Genomic DNA, 11443 nt, shown 5'->3' with positions numbered 1-11443 from the left:
AAGCTAAAATAGAATTAGTTTAGATAGAAATTAATTTTCGCAACACAATTCCCTGTGGATTCGACCCCGCACTTGCACATACACTATATTGCAAACGATTCGTGCGCTTGTGAGTATTAAAATTTGCACATCAATTCACGTGGTGTAATAAACGTACGGATGCTTTGTTTACTAAAGAACGTCTTGACAGAGCTGTAGCCAACCAGGAGTGGTGTTCCAGATTCAACCACGTGATAGTTAATATCTTCGCAGCACGTACCTCTGACCACAATTCGATTCTAGTAACTATCCATGAGCAGGTGAACAAGAGGCAGTCCAATAAGAGGGGGTTTAAGTTCGAGGCTAGCTAGATGAAGGATGTAGAATGTCCGAGAATTATTCAATTTGCTTGGGAAAATGCGAGACACTGGGGAGAGCCTATGTTGAACGTACAAACCAGACTTACGGCCTGCCAACACTCACTGCTTAGGTGGAGCGGGAGGAAATTCGGGAGGGCAGAGGAACAACTCAATAAGAAATCAAAACAGCTTCTGGAACTCCAAAATTGGAATACCCCAGCCTTGGCTGATTCCATCAAAATTATGCAATTTGAAATTGAGGAGATTTTGGAGAGGGAAGATGTGATGAGATGGAAGCAACATGCAAAACAAAACTGGTATCTGCAAAGGGATCAAAATAAACAATATTTCCATTTTTGAGCAAATCACTGGAGGAAAACGATTCGTGCACTTGCGACCTCATAATTGCATGTTGATTTCACTCTACACTTTTGAGGAAATGTGATGTCTTAACTGTCCATTTATGAGTGATTTGATGATTGGATCCCCTGTTGATGTTTATGATGGGGTTTGTCTTTTAAGCATGCCAATGACGTATGAACCATGGTCTGGGTAAAACTTTTTCTCGTTGACAGCATAATGTTTGAATGTTTGTGGGTATCATTTCTGGCAAACCCTCACGAGACTTCACTCGTCCACTAGGGAGTCCTAGGGGTTTAAAAGGCTTATTGCATATGCTAAATGCAATCGTGTCTCCCACGAAAGAGGATTTATGTTTCATGCTTTGATTTTGTTTTTCATTTTGTTTTGCTAAGGGACTAGCAAAATGTAAGTTTGGGGGTATTTGATGAGTACCAAATATTGTGTATTTGGACCCCTTAATTTACATTAGTTAAACCTTTAGCTTTGTTATTTTCTAATGCTTTGGTTAGTTTTAGTGTTTTTATATTTTGTAGGACAATAAGAGAGAAATGATACAATTCAAGCAAAATACAAGGAAATTCGGATGCAGCAGACCAGTACATTTAGACTGATCATAACAGGACCAAAAGATATCCGTTTTGGGAGTTTCTTAGGTCTAAATTGAAGTTCAAGATGTCAGCTTTCCAACGCAACAATTTTCAGCCAATTAGGAGATGCGTGGAAAAAGATATGGCTGTTTGAATTTCAGTCGTCGGATCATCCCGAAAATCCGGAACCATCTCTCTTATTATTTTTCTTTTGCTTCATCCCTTGTCTCCCCAAAGCTAGAGCCAATACTCGTTTTTCTCCACATTCTCAGCCACTTAATCACTTTTTTTTCCACTCAACATCATTCCATAAAACACTCACCACTCATTCCATAAAACACTCACCACTCATTCCATAAAACACTCATCACTCATCTCTCCACTCATACACCCACTCACCCATTCCACACAAAACCATTTGGCTATAAAAGGAGACCAAGGCTGAAAATGAAGAGAAAAGAGGAGGCATGAGCCTCTTTGTACATAACTTCTTACTTCTCTTCTTCTTGTAGCTTATTTCTTTCCTTTTGCAACTCTTTGATTTTTATGCTTTTAATGTTTTAAGTTGTAGTTATTTTATCATGTGTAGCTAATATTTTCGTTTGGGGTTGAGGATGAAACCTCACCATTGAAGAGAAACCGAGTTTCTTGCTTGTTCATGCTATTTGAGTTTATGGGTTTGATTTCTCATTGTTCTACTTCGATTTTCTTGAAATGATGTTTTGATATCTCTTGTGGTTTCCGGATACAAGTGATGATGTGGAATAAGTTTCATTAAATCGGTTGCTTGGTTTTTCATCTATCAAAACATTGGACATTCATTGTGCGCCGTTTGACTAATACATTGTTTTATCGGTTAGAATGAAGATATCCATTGTGATTGAATGATACATTGGATGTTTGGATTTCAATTGGTACTCTTTGTGATTTGTGCTATGAACGGAATCATTGGATGATCTAAATGAATTTTGAAGCAATGTAGAGCATACCTAAGATTTATAAGTGACAACCTTGAATAAGTGTGATGAGCATGAGATTAGGTTGATATGATTTGGTGAGTGTGAATTCCAAAACCCTAAACCCCTTTATTTTCGTTATTTTCGTTTATACTTTCTTTTAACAAAAACCCTAAATTTGGAACTAGGTTAAAATAGGATTAGTTTGAATAGAGATTAATTTTCGCAACACAATTCCCTGTGGGATCGACCTCGCACTTGCATAACGCTATATTGCAAAACGATTCGTGCACTTGCGAGTACTATTTTAAAACACATCAGAAGACTAATAGCATCTGAAACATTATTGATGAGAATGGGCGGTCGTGGAGGAAGAAAAAAGAGGTTAGTCGTGTTTTCATTGACTATTATCAGCAGGTATTTACTTCACAAGGGCCTACAGGTATTGATCAATGCATGTTTGAAGCATTTGGATTGTCAAGTAACTGAAGAGATGAATGATAGATTAATCCGGCCGTTTACGGAGGAAGAAGTTTCCTTTTCTCTTAACTAAATGCACCCTTTAAAATCCCTGGGTCCAGACGGGTATTTTGCTGGTTTCTATCAAAATTCTTGGGGAGAAGTTAGCCAAGATGTGACAAGGGCAGTTCTACACTTCCTTAATGGGGGTTCTTTTGATAATGCTATCAACTCCACCAATATATGTCTTATTCCTAAGGTCCCATCCCCCTTTAAAGTGATAGACTATAGGCCGATTAGTTTGTGCAATGTGCTCTATAAACTTATCTCTAAAGTGTTAGGAAATCGGCTTAAGGTGGTACTACCTCACATTATTTCCCCAAAACAAAGTGCGTTCATTTCGGGGAGATTAATCACAGATAATATCATGGTGGCTTTCGAAACTCTTCATACTATGGATACAAGACTTAAGGGTAAATAATGTTTTATGGCCCTCAAGCTCGATATGAGTAAGGTGTATGATCGATTAGAATGGGATTTCTTGAAGGCTATGTTACGGAAATTAGGGTTTGCTAACCGGTGGATCCAACTACTCATGGCTTGTGTTCGGTCAGTTACATACTCGATCCTCATTAATGGGCAGCCTCATGGACACATAGTTCCTACCTGTGGCATTCGTCAAGGTAAACCTCTATCCCCTTACTTTTTTATCATTTGTGCAGAGGCCATGAGCTCCATGATGCACCAAGTCGAGAGAGATGGAGGGCTAACTGGGATTCCAACCACCTTCTTTTTGCTAACGATAGCTTCTTGTTCTGCCGAGCTAACCTCCGGGAGTGGGGGAAAATCCAAACTCTCCTAAATTCCTATGAGGCGACGTCGGGACAGAAAATAAATCTTGAAAAGAGTTCAGTCTTTTTCAGCCGGAATACTAGGAGGGAGGATCGAGCCACCCTTCTTCATTGTAATGTCTAAGACATTTTGTAGTAATTAAGACATGAAATTTGAGTAAATAATTAATTAAAGTTAATTTTGTGTCTTTAAAATGTAAGAAAATATTTTTAGATTCAAAGAAAAGAAATTACAAAAGAAAATAGAAAATAATTAAAGAATTTAAATAAGAAAAGAATAGAAAATAGAAGGAAAAGAGAATGGAAAATATAAATAAAAGAAAAAGAAATATAAAAGAATTAGATAAAATAGTTAGAAAAGAAATAGAAAAAAAAAATGAGATAAAATATAATAAGGAACTAAATAAAAGAGAAATTTAAAATAATAGAGAAAATGGAATCAGATAAAAGAAGTAAAAGGTAAAAGACAAACTAAAAGCAAACAAAGAAATTAAAATGGAGGAGAGAATCTGGTGTAATAGAAAATTAGAAAATGGGAATTAAATAAGATGAATGAAATACAAGTAGGGTCTGTCGGGCATTGTACAAAAGAGAGAATGAAGATGAGTGTAAGAGTCAAACAAAAGACAAAAGTGGAAAAGGAGAGTCAAAATAATATATATATATATATATATTAGCATGTGGGGCGACCTGCACCCCACATGCGTAAAAGTGATGAAGGGCCAAATGGCCCTTCACTAATAAAAGAAGGGAAGAAAGGGCGTCAAGCGCCCTTTCCTTAAAAAGGCTCTTTCTTCTTCATTTCGGAGAGGAAAAAAAAAAAAAAAAAAAAAAAAAAGAAAAGAGGGAGGTCCTTTTTCTTGGAAAAAAAAATGCAATCTACGAAGATCTAACCGTTCAAACTCAAATTCGACTTCGGTAACGTGATCTACGAAGCCCGATCTACGTTTCTACCGATCGTTTTGAGGTAAAGCACTAAACTCATGATTTCGTAATTTTGGGTTAAAATCTTGAAATGTGAGTTTAATCTAGTGTTTTCTTTAGGTAATGGGTTACTTGAAACTTGCTTGAGGCCACCCAAACCATGGGTTTTGGTTTGGTGAAATTTTGGTAAGTTCTCTAAGGCCTAACTTTTTGGTAGTTAATTTTAGTGGTGTTTTTATGTGATTAACTCTTGGTAAATGCTATTGGGTTAATAATATTGTGTTTGAGGTAGTGTTTTATAATTTTGGGTTTAAGTTTAGAAACCTTAATTTGATGGGTTAAATTACTTTGGGATTTTTAGTGTTTAAAACTTAGATTATTAATTTGTGGATTAATTGTAGTTATTGTGATGATTAATCCCAAATTAATTATGGGTTTTGTAAAAATAGGTATTTATGGGGATATGTTCTAATGTTAGTAAAAATAAATAATTATAGGTATTTAGTTTAAATAGTATTTGTGAAGTTAACCCTAAGATTTTCTTATGGGTTAATGTTATTTTAAATGTGTTAATGATTTAAGTTAATAAATTAGTAATTAAGTTAGTAATTATTGTAAAAAGATTAGTGAATATAATTTTAGGGTTAATGTTAATATAAAAGTGTTAGTGTAAATAATTTATGGGTTAATGAAATTAATTACGGGTTAGTAATTAATATTATGAATAAATAGTTAGATAGTGATTTTAATGTCTAACCCAAAGTAAATACTTTGAGTTAGTGTTAATTGAGTTTAGTTAGTATCTTTATGGGAGTATAATTGGGACCCTTAAAATATTATAGGCTTTCCAACGGTTTAGCCTTTAGCAATTCAAGTGCTAATTAGGGTGTTAATTATTTAAAGTGCTAAATAGTGAAATGTGTTATTCCAAAATGATACATTGCAAGGTGGTGTTTAGGAGACCTAGTGCTTAATATCCGCGCAGCCAAGATGAGTATTCTACTCACTGAGAAAAGTTACTTTTTATGTATTTTATAGGAATGCAAATAATGTGTTTTCTTACCGAACCGACAATATGTTAATTATATGTTTTGGATGTTTTGAGTAATTTAATTATGTTGAAATATGACAAGAATGTTTATGTGATTTAAGATGATTTGAGATATGAGTATGAAATATGTTTGACGTATCGAGATATGATTTGAAGTGTTTTATAGTCTGCTGCGGTTGGAAATTTAAGTTATGCAAATTGTTTGAGAAAATGACATGTTGAACTATTTATGTCTTATGAATAAAGCATGTGTTAAAGGCATGTCCATGAAATTAAATGTATAGTATTTGAGCATGAGCATTGAGCATGACACGAACAAGACCGGGGTTCAATTCCCTTAGGCATACGAACAAGATCGAGGTTCAATTCCCTTAGGCAAACGAACGACACGCACGCACAACATTTGTTTTATGATAATTGAATTGTTTTCACGTTATGATATATAGTAGTTTTATGCTAGACGTATTAGTATGCATAAGAGTCTCAATGGAAAAGAATTTATGTATATTTCTATCGGATGGTTGCATGATTTAAATGTCATTGTTTTCTAAGTCTTACTAAATCAAAGGTAATATAGTAGGTGAGGATGTATGTAGTTGTTTCCAACAATGGAACTTCTACGTATAAGCTCAGCTGCGTAGTATGCTTTAAATGTTTTCTATTAGTCAGTGTCTGCTATATCAGCTATTGGGATTTTCAAACAAAAGTTTATAAAATGGTGGCTGTTATAGTGTACGCATGACTAAAAAGGGAAAGGCTGGTTTTTTTGCGAAAACTCAGTGAATAGTATACCTTTGAGGTCTTAGTGTAATTATTTATGCTAAGGCGGTGGGCTCATAAGTCCACCTGTGCGGATGCGGCAACCCCCGCAACAGTGCAGACATTGATACTTTGATTGCAGGTTCTGCGGATATAGATAATGACTCGTCCACCTAGCGTATGGGATGCTATGATTGGAGCACATCGCGACAGTCATAAGTCACAGACTCATTTGTAGTCAGCATTTGGGTATTCTATTTATGGCTCGTGTCATACGTGGCATATGTATTTGTTGAGCCTGTATTTTAGTATATAGTCAGTGCAATATGTTTTATAAGCCTTAAATAGATAGACTTGTAAATGGCTCTTTTTGTAATTAACTGTTATGTATTAGATGTATTTTCGCTTATGATATGTGTTCCTCTGCACATTGATTATTATATTCCACTGTTAGATGTAACTCTAATTATCAGGTGCATGTTATGGGTATGTGCCATATGTTGGCTGAGCGACATGTAGTCGTGCCACTGTGAAGATCCGTTTGTATGTTTTCAAAAAAAAAAAAAAAAACTGGTCGTCACATTCATGGTATAGGAGTCAGTTCTATTAAGCAATATGAAAAATATCTAGGCCTTCACGCTCTTTTTGGCCGCTCTAGGGTCTCTACGTTCAATGGTATAAAAGGCAGGATCTAGAACCAAATTATTGGGTGGAAGGAGAAATTTTTAACACATGCAAGTAAGGAGATTCTGCTTAAAGCCGTAATCCATGCTTTACCTACTTTTACTATGAGTGTTTTTAGGCTCCCAGAGAACTTAAATCATGAAATCAATTCCATGATGAGCAAGTTTTGGTGGGGGTATAAAGAAAACACTCACAAGAATACATGGATGACCTGGAGTGGGTTAGGAAGGAGTAAAAATTCTGGTGGATTGGGGTATAGGGATCTTGTCTGTTTCAACATGGCTCTTCTTGCTAAACAAGGTTAGAGACTTATTCAACAACCTGATTCTCTGGCAGCACGGGTTTACAAGGACAAATACTATATAGAGGGAACTTTTATGAGCTCTTTGATGTGAATTTTAATTGTACTCGCAAGTGCACGAATCGTTTGCAATAAAGGGTTTTGCAAGTGCGAGGTTGATCCCACAGGGAATTGTGTTCTTGAAAACAAATTTATGACTAAATTAATCAAATCCTAACCTAGTTCCAAAAATTAAGAGATTTTGATTTTTGATAAATAATAATAAAAAAAACATAAACTAAATAAAGTAAAATAAAAGAAAAGAAAATGTACTAAGGTTTTGGAATCCACACCCACCAAATCATAGCAACATATTCTCATGTTCATCAATACACATCCGAAGTTCTCACCATACAACTCTTATGTATGTTCTACTATGCTTAAAAAAATCATTAAATCATTCAATGAATCCGTTCTTTGCACAAATCACAAAAGATATCCGGTTTAAACCAAATCATCAAATGTATCCGTAGAACAAAACACAATGAATATCTAACGTTTTGATAAATAAAAACCGAAGCAATCAATTATGTGAAATGATCTCAAATCATCAAATGTATCCTTGAATCACAAAAGATATCCAAGAATCATCCCACAAATTGAAAAGAAGTAAAACATAGGAAAAATTAAACCAAATAAAATCGGATAGTATAACTTACATGAAAATATTGTTGCTATTCAATGATGAGACTTCATCCTCAACCTTAGTTGAAAAATTAGCTACACATGACTATTGAAAATAAAACCTAACCTAAAGAAAAACTAAACTAAAAAGAAAAGAATATATTTTGTCTCTAGCTTCTCCCCCCTTTTTCTTGAACCTTAGAGGTTTATTTATAGGGAGAAAACAAATCTTAGAAGCCCTAGAATTCCTAGAAAAATTGGAGGTTAGTCTCCTAGTTTGAGTAGGAGACTCAAAACTCAATCCAAGAAGGAAAATGACTCCAAATCCGTCCAGATTTACGGCCTTTTATTGTGGGGCACTTTTGGCATAACAGACATCCGAATTAGGAAAATCCTATTTCATAATAATTTGTATAAAATTGTTAGCTTTCCAACACCACTTGATTCACCTTAATCAGATACTTGAGCTGAAAGTTATGGCCAAAATACTGTGACATGTGCAGAATCTGAATTCTAATCCGATTTTGACTCCAATTAGAGAAATTCCGATTTAGTCATCTCCTTGATTTGGTTGAACATAAACGCATCATCTAGGTCTTCTCAAAGTGTGCTTTCTTTCACCATAAAGCTATTGTTTTCTCTCAATGACCTGCAAAATACTAAAATACCAAAACTAACCAAAAACATTAAAAAATAACAAAACTAAAGGTTTAGTAAATGCAAATTAAGGGATCCACATATGCAATATTTGACACTCATCACTCTTCCTTAGGGAAGAGGCCATCCTATGTGTGGAGGAGTATTTGGAATGCCCGACCCCTACTTAAGGAGGGCATGATGTGGCGTGTTGTGCAAATTATAATACTCGCAAGTGCACGAATCGTTTGCAATATAGCGTTTTGCAAGTGCGAGGTCGATTCCACAGGGAATTGAGTTGTGAAAATTAATCTCTATTCAAACTAATCCTATTTTAACCTAGTTCCAAATTTAGGGGTTTTTGATAAAATAAAACATAAACGAAATTAATGAAAATAAAAGGGGTCTAGGGTTTTGGAATCCACTCTCACCAAATCACAACAACCTAATCTCATGCTCATCACACATATTTTGAGGTTTTCAAATGCAAATCTAGGTATGTTATACTTTTGCTTCAAAAATAGTTTAAACCATTCAATGAATCCATTCTTCCACAAATCACAAAAGATATCTAGTTTCAACTAAATCATCAAATGTATCCATAGAATGAAAAACAATGAATATCCAGCATACATGAAAACCCAAGCCATCAATTTAATGAAACTATATCCGGAAATCACAAGAGATATCCAAAAATAATCTCAAAAATCGGAGTAGAACAATGAGAAATCAAAGCCCATAAACTCAAATAGCATAAACAAGCAATGAAACTCAGTTTCTATTCAATGATGAGGTTTCATCCTCAACCCAAGACGAAAGTTTAGTTATACATCACTAAAGAAAACGTAAATGAACAAGAAGAATCAATAAAAACATAAATAAACTTACAAAGGAAGGTGGTTCTAGGTGAAAATCACCCAAGAACCCTAAGCTAGGTCAAAATCGGCCCTTTGGGGCACCCAGACGGTCTCTGCCGCGGCTCCTTATATTGAGAAAATGAGAAAAAGACGTATTTATAGAGTTAGCTAGGGTTTCTGTCCCGCAAAAATTCGATCGATCGATCTACTTTTCGATCGATCTACTTAATATTCGATCGATCTACTTTTCGATCGATCTACTTAAAATTCGATCAATCTACTTTTTTAGCACTTCCAAAAATCCAGCTTTCTATGTATTTTGACTTGAAAATTGTCATTTTTCTCTTATTACCCTGCAAAAACGCAAAAATACTAAAACTAACCAAAACATCAGAAAGTAACAAAGCTAAAGGTTTAACTAATGTAAATTAAGGGGTCCAAATATACACTTTTTGGCACTCATCATGGCGTGTTGGGGATGGTTCACAAGTATGAATTTGGGGGGATTAATGGGTTATATCCAATCATACAAATAAGATACAAGCTCTTATACATATGTTGGATGTGAATGCTAAAGTACACGAAATCATAAATGTTGAAGCAAATTGGTGGAACATACCAATGATTCAGCAGGTTTTCCCTCCAGAAACGGTTGAGTAAATATGTTGCATTCCCATTATTCCTTGGTCAGCGACAGATAAACTGATTTGAGCTGGCTCACATTCTGAGATCAATCGGCGACCCGAATACAAGCAAGCAATTTGACTACCCCTTCGCGAATTCCAGCATGGAAAGTGATATGGCAACTACAAATCCCCCGAGCAGTCCAGCTCTTTCTGTGGAGGGCATGTAATGATATTTGCCCACACAAGAAAAACTCTTCTAGCGGAAAAATGTAGAGGAACCCTACTGTCCTATGTGTGGTAGATGAAAGTTTTGGAGAAAAACTGGTTTGGTTACTTAACCAAAAACAGTGAGAATTATATGTATTTATAACCAAATGGGCTGAATAATGTTTACAGAGGAAGCAATGCTTTACAATACAAAAAATAATATTTAAACACATGGCTGGCAGCTTGAATTCAAGAGCAGAAAACCGGGACTGTGGACGACCAAAAAATCCTAGAATTTGGGCGGCATTTAGCTTGGGCTGGAACGTGAGTAGCTGCTGTTTTGGAGACTAAATCAGTTGAAATTGTGGCATTAATGAGTTGCTAAAAATAGGAAAAAGTATACAAAGGCTACTTTCTTCTTCAACGGCTAGTAGCCATTACTGTTACTCGGAAGTGTTTTTCTTCAACGGCTACTAGTCGTTGCCTTCTTTTTGGTTTTTGTTTCTCTTCAGTTCTTTCTCCTTAACACCCCCTGCAAACTGATGGCTGGTACAACCTTCAGTTTGTCTCTAAAGTAGCAAAATCGATCATCAGGATGTCCCTTGGTGAAGATATCGGCAACTTGTTCAAAGGTAGATAGGTGACGAAGAAGAATGTCTCGGTTGGTGACTTGTTCTCTGATAAAGTGAACATCTACCTCAATATGCTTGGTTTTGGCATGGAAAACAGGATTGGAAGCAAGGGAAAGAGCACCCAAGTTGTCACACCAAAGAGTAGGTGGTGAGGGTAGAGAGATATGTAATTCTTGTAGCAACATCCTTAGCCAAAACAGTTCAGTAGTTGTGAGGGAAAGAGATCGATATTCTGCTTCTGTATTTGAATGAGACACGATGTTTTGTTTCTTAGCCAACCAAGAAATGAGATTGGGGCCAAGGAAAATTCCATATCCTATTGTTGAGCGCTTGTCATCTGGATTGCCTGCCCAATCCGAGTCACAAATACCAGAAAGAGCAATTTCTCCCTTGTTGTAGTAGAGACCACAGTTGATAGTTCCTTTTAGATATCGCAGTACTATTTTTACAGCTGTCAAGTGAGTAGAAGTGGGAGCATGCATGTGTTGGCAGAGTTGGTTCACGGAGCATGCAATGTCCGGCCTTGTGAGGGTAACATATTGTAGTGCA

At 35.7% G+C, this 11443-nt stretch overlaps 1 long non-coding RNA gene across 1 annotated transcript; it reads left to right on the top strand.

Annotated features, from left to right (window-relative positions):
* Nucleotides 1-4456: 4456 nt before the first annotated feature.
* Nucleotides 4457-6538, top strand: LOC133868349 (uncharacterized). Its single transcript, XR_009900323.1, has 3 exons — nt 4457-4521; nt 4599-4664; nt 6431-6538. It is a non-coding gene; the product is annotated as an uncharacterized LOC133868349 (long non-coding RNA).
* Nucleotides 6539-11443: the final 4905 nt, after the last annotated feature.

Source organism: Alnus glutinosa, chromosome 5 (assembly GCF_958979055.1).
Source record: "Alnus glutinosa chromosome 5, dhAlnGlut1.1, whole genome shotgun sequence".
Taxonomy (NCBI): domain Eukaryota; kingdom Viridiplantae; phylum Streptophyta; class Magnoliopsida; order Fagales; family Betulaceae; genus Alnus; species Alnus glutinosa.
This window is presented reverse-complemented; position numbering and strand designations above follow the sequence as displayed.